The 15,729-nt window shown below is 36.0% G+C and overlaps 1 protein-coding gene across 1 annotated transcript in view; it reads right to left on the bottom strand.

The window, feature by feature from the left end:
- Gpc5 (glypican 5) overlaps window positions 1-15,729 on the bottom strand; it is a 522,879-nt gene that overhangs the window by 156,974 nt on the left and 350,176 nt on the right. The gene's annotated exons all lie outside the window — the stretch shown is intronic.

Here is a 15,729-nt window from a genome sequence, read left to right on the forward strand (position 1 = left end):
TAAAACCTCTCTCTCTATGACCATGTGACAGCATTCAAAGAAACAATACAGAAGCTCATGGATGATCAGTAAAACGACTCTCAATGACAGAGTAAACATTGTCAATGATGTTGATAATGCCAACATAACACTCACTTGACTCTCAGCAAGGTGCCAAGTGTTTCTGCCAAGAGAATAGCTTACTTCATGCATGATTATATACATCTCATATAAACAACACCAGGCTTCCCTTCTTTATATTTGATGCATATAGTATGGATTAGTGTGTACATTATACGCACACCACATTTTTGGATATAAGTGAAAGAAGTGCATGTGTATGCTGTTGGAAATCCTTTCAGTCAGGAGCCTTAAGTTAAACCGCCCACTTGGGTATGGCCTCTTACATTATAAATGTCTATGTAAATCTCCAGTGCCTGATCTCTCTCCGGCTGCTGGATTCAGCTGCTGTTTTCCCTTCAAGCAGAGGACTGTGATCTGTGAGTTTACCGTAAATAATAATTCTTTATTGTACCAAATTTTAAGCTAGTGTGGGATTTCTTTTTGTGTCTGTCTTCATGTACACGTGAGTGCCAGTGCTTATTCTGGCCCACAGCTGTCTTTGGGGGTTTCCAGATCGTTTCCTACTTTGTCTTTATTGGGATGGGGTTGTTTCACTGAGCCTGCAACTTGCTCATTCCAACTAACCCAGTTAGAAAGTTTGTTCCACAGTACCTTGTGTATGCTTCCTGAGTGCTGCAATTATAAACAATGTTCATACTAGCATGCCTGCTATTTGTGTTACAGAGATCCTAGTTCCAGTACTAGTCTGACTGGCAGAAACTATCAACTGAACCTTTTCCTCAGTGTTTACATTACATATTTTCAAATGAAAAGAAATGCATAAGCAATCTTACTCAAAAGTTGATCTTAATCATCTTCTCATGATTTTATTGTTGTTCTTTGTTTTATTTTGCTTTTTATTGGTTGTTTTTTTTTTTTTTTCTGAGACAGAGTTTTTCTGCACCTTTGGAGTCTGTCCTGAAACTAGCTCTTGTAGACCAGGCTGGCCTAGAACTCAGAGATCCAACTCTTCTTCCTCCCAAGAGCTGGGATTAAAGACATGTGCCATCACTGCCCAGCTCAAGTTTCACATTTAGAAGTATACCTAACTGCAGTAGTTCATATGAACAGTGATTACTGCATGACCGAAAACGTATTTCTTCATGCACATATTCAATCCAATTAATCATCTGCCAATAGAAGACATAGTTTCTACTTATTGTCTTTAATAAAAGATGCTTAAAAGTTACATAGCTTGATATTTTTACTGTTCCTATAAATAAATTAAATTCAATTTTTTCTAGAGATGCTTTCTTGGACAATGTGTTTTATAATACAGAAATATCAACTGTGGTTAGAACTGTAAGAAAGATACCAATTTATCATTGAATGATTGAGAAGCATGACATGAGTAATAATTCTCTATGCAGCAACAATTCACTATTTTTCTTAAATTAAATTTAAACATACACAGTGTACATTACTTGTACAATAATCATGATTTTTGTCATGAACTTAACCATAAAGCCTGTGATGAATTACACACACACACCACCCACACACACACACAAATACGAACCCTTTTTCTTAAATTCCACCTCAAGTCAATAGGAATTTCATTCTTCTAATATATGCATATTTAAAATGAGCTGTGTTTTTATTGATTGTGAAAGCAACACTTCCAAGTATGAAAGTAAAGCTTTTTGATTGATTTGGTCAAGATGGGTTAGACATCAAGAACAGAAGGTGAATTAATCTGAAAAGGTTTGATATAAGACCTGGTTGTGGTATAAGATTTCCCTTTTTATGTCATTGTTCTCTTGTTAGAGACCTGATGGACTGCTCTTCACCACGTTGAATGATAAAATGACTAGAACTTGAGACACAGCAAGAAAAGACATGATGAGAACTAAAAGTCATTCTCAAATAAAAGGTAGAAACTGAATTTCACCTCAAAGAATTCTGAGTAGAAACTGTACATTTTTAGCAGGGAAATGCTCAATCCTTATATAAAACAATAAGCCATACTGATATAAGAAGTATTAAGACATGATTCCCTGATTATGCAATGTAACATACTGAAGACTTAAAATTCGCTCAGAAGATAGAGCTTCACTGTCTTATCACCAAATAAATATGTAGACATTTAATACTAAGTATTATATGAAGAGATAGCAATTAGCATGAGCTTACTGACTGTTCCACTGTGTATATAGTAAATACAAAGGCAGTGAGCTTTTTAAATACCTAAAATTCCTATTTTTCATTTTATCTCAACAAAGGAGAAAATAGAGAAATAATTAACGTTGTCTCACCGTCTGAAACAGAACAGATTGTTTTAGAAAATATGCCTGCAAATTGCTTTAATTGTAACCAAATTGCACACAATACTCTATAGTTTTGACAGTGACATTTATTCATTTCTTGTTCAAATGATTCAGAAAATGTTTTAGGGCCCCAGATAGCACCAAAATACTAGATAACTATGTTAAGCTAAATAAAACATAATTCTTTCCTACATACTATAGACACAGCCCATATAGTCACACTGCAACACCCAAGTTCATCAGAACCAAGGGGCGAAAAGGGCCTCATGCCACCTGTAATGCAACAAGAAATGGAATATTGTTCAGCACACACTACTTTGAAGTGATGTGACCTGAGCGGGCTTCAGTAAGACACTAACAAAACCAGGGAGAACAGTCTTCCTGTCCTCTGAGATATATATTAATGAATATAAGGAAATAAATTGCTGAGGAAAGAATATATTGAAAGCTTTCATAGGTCACTAGATCAACAAATCCTTGTATAAAACCTACTGAAACAGAAAGAGCAGTGAGGAGCTTGTGAGCTACTTCTGACAATAGGAAGGGATCACATCATGAGGAAAACAGGAAAAACTGGGTGACTAGGAACTCACATGGAACATAGATGTAACTCTGTATATCATTATGAAAATTTTCCCAAGACTTCCTAGCATCCCAGATTCAGTTTTACAACTATAAAAAGATTTTTCTAGATAGCTAAATGACAGAATGGGCAAGAAAGGTCCCCAAATTGCCAAATGACGTGCCATGGTATCTAAAGCAGAAGAAAACATAAGCCCTTAGAAGCACTGGAGTAGGGTACATCTGACTGGGACCCATATTAGGATATGGTTAAAACAATATAGTAATTAAACTAGAGATTATAAAGATGGGATTGATGACTTGGTATAGAGTACTATTGGTTTTCTTATCTAATCTGTAAGTCACTAATTCAGTAAAACCAGCCCTGTTGCCTAGTACTTTCTCCATCTGAGTGTCAGTGCCATGACTTGTGCCCTCATCATATCTCAAGATAGGATTATTCTGTTAGGATTATCTAGAGCCTGTCTCTCTCCAACTTTTCTTTTAAAATTTCAGAGCAAATTTCCTATCATATGTATTTAATAAGGCAATTTACCTGCTTAAGTTTTCATTTAAATAACAGCACAGAGCCTGGGAAGAAAGCTTAGTAAATAAAGTGTTTGCCATGCCATCATGAAGACCTGAGATTGACCCAAACTGCCCAATTGTAACAGTAAAGGCCTATATCCCACCATTGCCAAAGCAGAGATAGAAAGGTCCCTGCAGCTTGCTGGTCTACCCAAGTCAGGGAACTTCAGGCTCTGTGAGAGACCACATCTCAAAAAATAAGGTAAAGAACAACTGGGGAAGACTTGATATCAATCTCTGCCTTCTATAAATACACAAATATACATAAACACTTACCCCTGTCCCTGTGCACCCAAAAAACATACAAACATGTATCCACTATAAAAACATGAACTCCATTCTAAGCACAGACATAAACACCTAATTTAAAGGACTATTTTAAGAATAAGGTACATTAATCTAGTAACTGGCAAAAAGATTCAACCTCCTTGGTTCTACATGTGATAAAAGAGATTTGAACTTAGAGATATGTGCTAGCCCTCCTTGACCATGTTTTAAAGTTGCAAATGCTCAGACCTGGAGAAAGGTCACTGGCAAAGGCACCTGTTGGAATGCTTGATCACTACAGTTAGAACCTGGAATCCTGCACGGGGAAGGGGAACACCAACTTTTACTAGTTGTTCTCAGACTTCTACACTTGCATCATGGCAGCTACATATACACAAACACACACGTGCCAAGTAACTAATAAATAACTAACAAAAATATAAATAAATTGTCTGATATTCTCAGAGCAGGTAAGAAAATCAAGAGCATTGGACTTTCGTATGGTAGAAAGATAAAGCGATGGTTTTTATGAGGGGCCTTTCTGTTTATCAATACCATAATTGTGTTAAGGAGCTGTTAAACCAATAGTGAAAGATAAACATTTAAATCTCAAATATAGTTAGTTTGTGAAAATAATGGATCCACATAAATTTCTTTTGTGCCTGATAACATTCGTTACCAATATTTCTGTTGACATATTTTCAATTTTTCTCTTAATTACATGGTAAATACACAAGTATCTATTGCTAGACACTATCATAAGCAAGAATTAAAAGTAGATTTTATAATAGTGACATTTTTGCTAAATATTGTATTATCTAAATTATGAAAATAGTCATAGTTAATAGCAGTCAAAGGGATCAGATGTTACAGGAACTGCACTATTTATAAGAAACTGAAATTAGTAAACACTGTCTTCTACAGCTATTAGGTAAATTTAAAATTTCATTGCAGTAATATTTTAATAGTCTTTGAGGATCTTCATTATTTCATTCTATGTAAGAAAAATATACAAATGTTTTACTTTTGAGTGAACACTGTAGTATAACTGTTTCAAGGAATTTCATTGTGACCAGTAAGATAAATAGATACCATGTGGATATCTAAAACAAATTAAGTCATATCATATGAGAAGCTAAAGCATACAATGAAAGCATTAAGCACTCCGCAGATGAAAAATCAAATTACTTACAGCTTTACTTTATATTCCTTTCTTGGTGCGGGAAGATCCTAAACACTGGCAATAGCTTTGGCCCCTATTTCGTAAAGCAGCAGTGTATCACCGTATTACTAAAGCTCTAAGCTTGAAGGAAGCAATCTTAGCAGAATTCCCATGGCCTTAAGCTGTAGCAAATTCTACTTTCTTCAAAAGTATCCAAATACTCCCACCGTATACCAAAGTGTACCAGGAAAGCGCAGCTCATAAAGTAGCCCTGAAACTCCAAGTAGATTTCTAACCAATATGGTCGGGGTAGATTTTTACATACTTCTTACAAATTTGTCATTCTCTCTTCCTGCAGAATGCTAAGTGTGCTTAAATTGGGTCATTCATAGGTAACAACTCTGGGACTCTTTCAAGCCATGGCTTTTCTCATCCTAGGTTCATATTTCTAATTTCCACTTATATTTGTTTGTTTTTATCAGTTTCAATCAACCTATATACAATCTGAAATGGGGTAAAAAAACCGAACCCAGTATATCTGTATATCAAATCAAGGAAACTACATCAGCTCTCATAATGTGCTTTTAAACTAAGTCTAGCTATAGTTTTATAAAATCCTGTGTGGGGAAATGCAATCTGGAGAAAGAATCTATCACCTTCATCTCCAGGCACATAAGTCAATAGATCATTGTGACAGTTCTTCCAGCCATATGAAAGATCAATATTAAGGCATTTACCTGTGGAGATTTCAACATTGTGCCATAGATTTTAACTTCCCGGCTCACTTCTCCATCTCTAACTTGCTCTTCCAAAGAAACACAGCCATCTCTAAGCATAAAGTGTACACTAAGAATATACCATTATAGTCTCTTGTTTTTAACATTTTGAAAACTTAGTTTCAGTCAAATTAAGAGCATCTGAATGAACATAAGTCAAGAAAGTCTCCTAACACAAAGGGGTACATTTTTATGATATGGTTCTTATACAGTAGTTGACTTACCTTTCCATATCTTCTAAGGATAACGAACACTAAAATAACATAATAAATATGGAAATGTAATTCTTAAAATGGAATTTCACTTAGGGAAGGCAAGAATAAACCTCTTTGTTCTGCTTTGGGGACATCAAGGTAAAAACTAGAGCAATAACTATGTCATAGTATTTCCTCGTTTGCTTAACTAAACACTGTGATACAGCTCTACACCTATCTACACCATAAGAAACCTATCTACACCATAAGAAACCTATCTACACCATAAGAAACCTATCTACACCATAAGAAACCTATCTACACCATAAGAAACCTATCTACACCATAAGAAACCTATCTACACCATAAGAAACCTATCTACACCATAAGAAACCTGCTGCAGAGTGATTAAATTAGTGTGACTTGGAAGGCTCTGGGAGTAGGTAGTGAGGAATGGACCACTGTCCAGTGGCACTTATCCCCAGGTTGCTCAGCAGATGGCATCTAAGGACTTTCCAGGGTAATCTGGACTCCTCAGCTTCCATGTCTTCTGATAAGTCTTCTGTGTACCTAAGCTAATTTCAACATATGTATCTGTGGTAGTCTTTAACATGCTGTCACAAAATTACTAGACTGAGGAGTTGAATCCTTGCTTCCTATTTTCTCTAGAAAAGGAGCCTGCAGGATTGCAACACATCATATGCTACAGTAAATTCTACAGTGATATAATTATAAAATAACAATTAATCACATGTGGCTTCAGGTCTCACTAACATCGCATAGATTTCTGAGCAAGTAAATACTTAGTGGTCATCTGGACAAACAGACAATTTATGCTATTATATCTAACTTGTAAAAACTACAGCTGGTACTATCTATCACATTCCCTCAGAGTTTATTCATTTAAACTTTGGAGGATTTAGGTGGATCTTAGAAAATACCAAACTCTTTATAACTTTATCCATAGTCAAAACAGTTCTTACACTCTCAGAGGTGATACGGTCATGAGGTTTCAGAAGTTGGCATGATCGATTGTAGTTGTTGTATACTTATTGACTTAGGCTAACAATTTTCAATCCACGCTAATTTTAAAGTTATAAAAAGTATATGCAAGTCACTTAATGCTAACTACTTTATACACACTAAAGTATTTTTAAAATTGTTTTGTGGGGGCTTAATACATATTTACTGGATTGAGTAGAAATTTCACTAATACCTCTAAAACAATATAGGCAGAGAACAATAATGAGAAATGAATGCATTCACTCTGAGAAATACAGATATAAGAGATCAAAATCAGATTAAAATATCTGACACTTTTGAGTGAGTATACTCTGGCAATTAATATGGTGATAGACGAAATTACCCTTATGACTTAGGTGGGGGAACTTCTCCATACATTCAGAAAGATCTGCTTTCTCTGTGGGTATGTGTTGCTGATATTTATATTTCTAATTGTTACTTATCCTTTGAGTCAAACTCTGAAAAGTTCATTTCACACTTGACATTGATGAATTCCATCTTTATCTGATCTAATATTCCTCCCCACATGTGAAATCTGTTCAGCAATTTCTACTGTTGGACATTTCACTATTAGCTTACTTGCTACATCTGTTCCATCTAGTACAACTAAAGTCGTCAATCAATATGGTTTACAAACAAAAACTACTTCTTTGTCACAGGTCTGCAGTGGAGAAATCTAACGCAAAGGAGCCAGCATCCTGAATGTTTGGTGAGGGGCACTTTTCTGGATCACAGCTGGTACCCCAAATGGTGGAAGGACTGGCTTAGGCTGGAGTTTTCTTCATAAAAGCCCTCATACCTACCATGAAGACTCTGGGCTCAGAGCCTTATCATCTCTTTAAGGCTGTAGCTTTAAATCTACCATTTTAAAGTCTAGCTTGTCAATAGATGAGATTTGGGGGGGGGGGTGGATTGAAAAACATTCACACTATAGTGCCATGACATTCTGCCCTCCTTGGAGCCAGCTAGCCAGGCTCGCCATGGTGATCTTGTAAACATCTGGCACATCCAGTGATCATTCCCTGCTAGTCTACAGTGATGTAATGAACTTTTAGTATAATCCCCCATATCATCACCTCTACTGAATTAGTCTCCATTCAATCTATTCTACTTACTGTAATCAGACTACTGATTTCTTTTTACAAGTCATATCACGTATGCCATAGCTTAAAATTATGTATAATTTTATTTCTTCAGTGAATTTAAAACCAGTTCTCCATGACACGGTACGACTTGGTCCCAGTCTTCTACTTTAAGTGTCAGCTCACTGCCTCCCTCCATTGTTCTCAACTTAATTACAGTCTTTCATGCTGTTAATGTCTCTCGCATACTATAAGCATCTATTCTCTCATTCTCTCTATTGGGTTATGTCTGCATCTTATATTTGTAAACCTTGCATCTCTTGTCCAATAAATGCTTAATTATCTTTTAGCTATCAGAATAACCACCTTAGTAAGTTTTATTTATTGCAGCTCCTTGTACCTTTCTTTCATATTATAAAACCTAACTAATTATACATATTATTATCTAATTAAACCCCATCACTTCTGGTAAACTAAGCTTCATGATAGAAGAGGGTCATACCTGGATCTTTTCACCTTTTGATTTCCAAGGGCTCTTGTCAAAGTAACACTTAATGAATTTGTTTTTCTAAAATGAATTGATGCACCTAGTAAGTACATAAGAGTCTGTTTCTTTATTTGTAGAAAATATAAAAGTAGACACACTGAATGTTTAGTAAACAACGGGGTAAATTACTAATTAAGAAATAAAAAGGTTTATGATGGGAAAATAAATATCTACTAACAGAAAATATAATTCTGCTATTCTGGTCTTGAAACCTGATTTGTGCAATTTTTACAGTCATAGATTAAAATGCCCTTAGAATTAAATGAGAGAAAATCTTTTTCACCTTTGGAATGGTAATTTGAGCATCTGAAGCGTTCCGTGGGTGTAGCTGAACTCTAAGGAAAGTGACATCCATGCTATGGTCCAGCATTAAATCCATCTACTTTGAGGAATTACAAGAAAGTCTTTTGTTTTTGCTTGAAGCAAAGCCAGAAAGCCAGAACAGCATTATTCTGGAAGCTTGCTTTCACAGGGTAAAATATGACCTAAAGAGTATTCTTTAGTGGCAAGATCATTGCAACAGAGGAAAGGCAATAGAACAGATTTTTAATTCAGTGACTTATTTCTTAGGTTTCCTGCCACATTTCTGCAGAAAAGAACGTAATAGATGAGTGGATGTCCCATGGCCAGGCTTTGAGCACAGTTCTCTTAGCTTTAAGTCATGTATGACCTCTAATTATTGACAGAAAGGGGGTCATCTGGATTCCCCATCAGAAGGAATATTAATCCTGCCCATCTTTCTTCCCTTTGCGCAGTTTATCACTTAATAATCTAAATCATGGAGGCACCCTTAGTGTTTATGTATCAATTATTAGCCATATTTGCCCAGCAGTACAGAGAGTTGGCTGCTAGCTTTTAAATAAAACTTAAATTTCAAAGTTGACATTAGAACACAGCCAATTTTTAAGATACAAATAAAGCATTGAGCCTGTATGATTCTGCATCAGATGCTCTAAATACATGATGTGATTATTAATCTTTGGGGTTTTGTTGTACACCTAACAATGGAAGTGGGGCTGTCTCTGACTCTTTTACCTGCTCATCAGACCTTTGTCCTGCTACAGGGTTGCCTTATCTAGCCTTAATGTAAGTGTATATGCCCACTCTTATTGCATCTTGCTATGCCAAGTTTGGGTGAGTCCCATGAAAGGGTCTTTTGTGAAGGGAAACGGTAGATCAGAGAATCTGATAGAGAGAGCAGGTGATGAGAAGGGACTGGGAGCAGAGTGGGGGAAGCTGTGTTTGGGATGTATTGTATGAGAGAACAATAAATTTTAAAAAGAAAAGAAAATGGAAGAAGGTATTTGGGGTACAGAAAGGAAAGATGGCAAGAGATGAAATGAGGAACAGAGAGAAATCCAGGAAAATGAATTACATATTAAAACACCATAAGGAAACTTGCTATTTTGTAAGCTAATTGAAATAAATAGTAACTTTTAAAATGAAAATAAGATGAAGCATTCTTACTTTTCGTGCTATCTGGCAGCCTGCACCAGTCACAGAATTGTGTTATGTATTTTAAAGCAAATGTTACTCTCACACAGTAATTTGGAGTGTACTCTGAAGAGCACAACTCCAGGGCTTAGCAGAAAAAAGAACGTTTGAGACTTGCTCTATACTTAAATCTTTCATAAAAGTGTTTAACTTCCACTCTGAAGCAATGAACCTGTGAAACATGCTTCCAATTAACTGTTTAAAACATCCTGCCTCAGCCGGGCGGTGGTTGCGCACGCCTTTAATCCCAGCACTCGGGAGGCAGAGGCAGGCGGATCTCTGTGAGTTCAAGACCAGTCTGGTCTACAAGAGCTAGTTCCAGGACAGGCTCCAAAGCCACAGAGAAACCCTGTCTCGAAAAACCAAAAAAACATCCTGCCTCTGCGACCCTGTTAGCCCCCTCTCATTTTTTTTTACATCTTCATATTGGTAGAGTCACAGAAAATTGTATTCTTTGAGTATGATGATAGAGATTAAGTGTGTCTCAGAGTGTAAATTCTCTACTAACTTTTAGACCTTAAACCTTTGTGTGTAGGGGAGGATCTGAAGCAGTAAGGGAGACATTTGGAAAGTCACCTGTAATTTGTTACATATCATTTTCTCAGAGTTATTTTAAGGAGAATTTGAACAAAGAGAAACTATAAGGTGCCACACAGAAACCAATCAGTAGTGCCAAAGTAGCTGATGTAACTGGATTTAATCAAGTTCAAGTGAACATGTATTCAGCCACACATGGGAATTACTGCAATAGCTGTCCAGCTGTTATGATTCCTCATCTGACCACACAGAGCTTGCATCCCGGTGGGAATGGCTCCTGACTACACATTGTGATAAGAATATCAGGCACAGTGAAGTTACAATTCCTAGCATTCACTGGTGGAAAAGGTGGATCCAAGCTGGAAGTCAACCTGAGTACAGAACAAGATCAGAGAACAAAATAGGGGAAGGCATAGCAGAACAGATAACGTCACCATGATTCATGGTAGAATACCTTAAGTACAAAGATGCAAATAAAATTGATGTGTAACAGAAAGGTAGCTTAATGATAGCATAGCCAGGTGTAAATAACACATACTTAGCTACAAAACTTAAAGACATTGCATCAGTTCTGTGTGTCTTAGCATTTTTTAACCTGCAATAGTGAGTCTATTTAATTTTTCCTCTATGGGTAATGGCATACTTAAAGTAACTCATGTAAATATCTATCCCATAGTTTGGCGTGTAGTGGATTTTCCATAGAAATAAAAGCTGTCTTCTATAGGAAAAAAATCCTGTGAGAAGATTACTAAACATTTCACTCTGCAAAAACAGGGAGATGTGATGTCATTATTTCTAAATTAGGAAGGTGGGGATTTTGCCATAAAAAATAGGTTGTGATTCTCAAAAGAAGGAAAACTAAAAGAAAAAAGATTAAACATTAAAACATAAAAGCAAATAGGGATAGCTAGAAACAGAAGGGAAATAACCATGAATACCTACACTTAAGTATAATTGGATTTGATTGTGTTGATGAAGAATTCCTGGATGGTTGATCTGTGGGAGTTCAGAGAAAATGACTTGGAGAAAACAGATGTTGTTCGCATTGTTTAAATCACATTTGCTGTGAAACACAAGGCTTATAATTTTATGTTCACGGTATCATTTCATCTTTTTAGTACATAACATAGTTAAAAGGATTTTCAGAATTGAAGCTTAACACATGTTCATTGAGAATACCTAAGCCCTGAAGAATTTCAGGCACAAACCTGACTAAAGCAATATGAAGCAGTGACACACAGTGCTGATCCATGCTTCTCAAATCCTACATTTATTTCTATAACATATAAAGGACCGTGAAATATAATTCAAACAACACGACCATCTCAAATGCATAGCTGCTGTTTAGAGGTATGGACAATTGTCATGGAAATGACTCAACCAGTAAAAAAGATACATGGACAGGACAAGACCCCGAGTGTGACCCCCCTCCACCACATGAACAATACGTCATGGCCTGTGCATGTCATTCCAGCACCAGACACAGACAGAAGCCTGGCGATTGCTGGCTACTTGATGACCACCACCGCGGTAAGAAAATATGCCTGAATAAAGAACAGGGCCGGCTATTGAGAAGTGACACTCACTCAAGGCTCTACTCTCACCTCTAGAGGAGTATATTCACAATATATACATATATGTAGAGAAACCAATAAAATAATACAACATAAAAGAAAATGTATGCCTTTGTCAAAGAGAATAAGAGTTTTCTATTTATATAATACTTCATTCAAAATATCCGATGCTTATTAACGAGGCCAAGAAACAAGGGATACTCATCTTTGCTTATCCTATGGTTTGCAAATGTGTGTACTGAACAGTCTATTTTATTCCTCTTTCCATTGGTGTACATTATTATAATCTATCATTTTGAGAATTATGAAGACATACTGAAAAAATGTCACCTAACTTCTGCTTTAAAAGACATTCTAACATCAAAATGGAGTTCTCACATGATAAAGGAGTAATGTTGTAAGGGTTCACTTGTGAGCTAGTGTGTACATCGCTTCAACTGTAATTAATAAAACTGGGAGAAGGCCATGATCTGGAAGCAATGTTCCTTGCAACACAGCCAGAGAGGTGAACATGGTAAACCTAACACAGAATCCCAAATGCCCAGTCTGGTGATTGTCTGGTGCTAGAGTCTAGAACAGAAACAAGACATCTGAAGATGACTATGCTCCCGAGGAGGAAAGAACCAACTGTAGATGTATTTTACTTAAGGGCATGCTTGAAAATTGTCCATCTCAAAGAACTACTGAAGTAGTAGTCAACCAACCTCTTATGTCAACCAAACTTAATGTAAAATCCACTGAGGCTAAGCTGTAGCTCAGTTGACCTAGTGCCAGCCTGGGCTTGAATATGTGGTTATCTAAAATTAAACAGAGTTCCTTGGGCTTTCAAGATTATGTAGCTGGTGCTGATTACATGGTATTCTTAAATTTGTATGAAAATTAAAATGATAAATCTACATCAATTCTGGGCCTTTAATGGCTAGTTTATCACTCTAAGTTTTGCTTTTGGGAATTGTCCTCACATAACAAAATTTATTGTTCTGAAGATTTCTTGTAGAAACCATTAAGTAATCTCTACCAATATGCATCTGGGAAATACTAAAAGACTTCTAAGAGAAGTCTGATATTTCATGCATCAATTAATCAAAAACTTTCCAAAGTATGCATAAAGAAGACTGTAGATGAACAGCTTTGCAAGGCAAATATCTGTGATAGTAAAGCAACTCAGTTGTTTAAAAATAGATATATCTAGAACAAAGAAAATGGAACAGAAAGAAAATATACCTCTATCGTGGTTTCAGCTTCTGGGCAAACCATTAAAATGACAACCGGATAGAGAGAGAGCAACAGATGTACCCACCATTAAAAAGTTAAATAAAATCAAGTAGGGAAAATATTCACATGAGGTGTTCAACGAAAAGGAAAAGAATAAAAGTCACAGCTGTTTACAGGAAAGAGAGATCTGCTGTAATTGTATGGTAAAAATTCAAATAGAGGTAAGCAGTTTATGCACATACATCCAACTAAAAGAAAATCTAGCTGGAAGATCCATGTAAACTGTGAGGTTTAACTCTCAAAAAGAAAAAAAAATCAAAGATCATAGCCATTCTCTACGGAAGTTCAGACAACATGACCCACACCCCTAACAGGCAGACCAATATCAGCCCTGAAACCAATGGCATACAACTGCTTCCTAACATGCGACTGCAGTATTTTCTGACTTTAAGTCTATTCAACTTCAGAACCTTAGTGTTTCATGTAATTTTAGAATTAATCCGTGTGCAGTATAAGCTCCAAGTTGTTCAAGAACACTTACATTTTCACTGCATTGGTGATATCGAAGTGTTTGCAGTTGACAGTGATTAAAAAAATGCTGGGTTGATTGAGTTTGGAGTATGGGAGTAGTTCTCAGTGAGGTTACCAGGAAAATGGGAAAGAAATCTTTAATTTGGTCAACTCTGGAGTCTGCACTGTCAGGAACTGGACAGGAAAGATAGAAGTTGAAACCTGGTGTCCATTTTCAACTTTATTGTCATGAAAACAGAATTAAGAGAAAATGTTCCTAAAAATATTCTTGTATTTCTGACACTGATGTTGAGAAGCTATTTTTATATACTGCTAGATGGTAAATATATTAAAGTAAATATATTAAATATATTAAAGCCTCTTACCTTCACTGCCCATTCTCTACATTAGCAATTGCTGGACACCTTTACATCTTCCCTCTGTTCTTCTGCTCTGAATTAGGCCTTGGTTACAATGTCTTTCTATGCACCTTGTGCATGCATTATTTTCTTTTAAAATGATGGCTATACTGTTGTGAGCATGGCTATTATTTATGGACTTCCATGTATGCCACCTTCCAAAAAATGTGCCTCACTGGTGTTGCTGACTTTTTAATCTCTACTCTGACTCTGTTTTAATGATCTCAGAAGAATTAAGTGTTCAACCCCTGGACCAGCTTCTATATCATCGTCAGTCATAAGTGGGGCCTTGAAATGTACCATGTGACCAACTGTTAGGTACAAAACCAAATAAAACCTGAGGGAGTTCTTTCAAGACCTCATGTATGATAAACTAATTCACAGTCAATTATTTATAGGAGGGACACAACAAACCTGATCACATTTAAACACAATTGTCCTTTGTCCACCCTATGGAGTCATGTAGAGAGATTTTATGCAAATCTTCTTGATTTCATGGGAATCATTACTAAAATTGAAGTAACTTAAAACCAGGTAAGTAATAGTCCTTGAAATAATTTACAAACAAAGTAGACTACCAGATAAAATAATATTCCATTGTCCATCATTTCTGCAGTTGGTTATTACTTACACTATAAGCAAGGAATAAGATCACTTCAAACATACTGTTAATATATTCTAATTAAATAACATCAGATTACTTTAGTAACCTCTGATAATTAATTCTAACTTACAATTGTTAGGTGGGTGTTACTAAGTTTTGGATACTATATATGTATTTCCTGAGTCTGGAGAAGAAATCTTCCTATAAACTCTAAAAAGTTTATTCTTCATTTCTCTGATTACTATGTAAATATTTGTATTTATCTTTGTGCATGTTCTGGCTTATATGCTTTTTTTAAAGCTGTCATCACTGGCCTTGACTCCCATTGCACTCCCTAGGAGGAGTCACTGTTTCACACTAGAACATCAAATGCATTGGTTTAAAAAGGCTAAACTTTCAGTCTTTCCCCACCACTTCCCTCAGAGACAAACAGGGTTTTTTTTGTATTTATAGGTATTTATATATTTTGGAATTCAGCCCTCTGTCAGATGTGGGATTGGTGAAGATCTTTTCCCTTTCTGTAGGCTGCCATTTTGTTTTATTTACCATGTCCTTTGCCTTACAAAAACTTCAAGAAACTCAGCATCAAAATACAAAATAATCCAATTAAAAAGTGGGTACAAATCTAAACAGAATTCTCAACAGAAGAAACTCAAATGGCCAAATGATATTGGAGAAATACCTCTATGTTCTTAGCCATTAGAGAAATGCAAATCAAAATGACTGAGATACACTTTTACACCAAATCAGAACAGCTAAAATCAAAAGCACTGATGCTGGAGAGAATATGGAGTAAGAGAATCCTTC

The sequence above is a fragment of the Arvicola amphibius genome, chromosome 13 (genome assembly GCF_903992535.2).
Source record: "Arvicola amphibius chromosome 13, mArvAmp1.2, whole genome shotgun sequence".
In the NCBI taxonomy this organism is placed as follows: Eukaryota; Metazoa; Chordata; class Mammalia; order Rodentia; family Cricetidae; genus Arvicola; species Arvicola amphibius.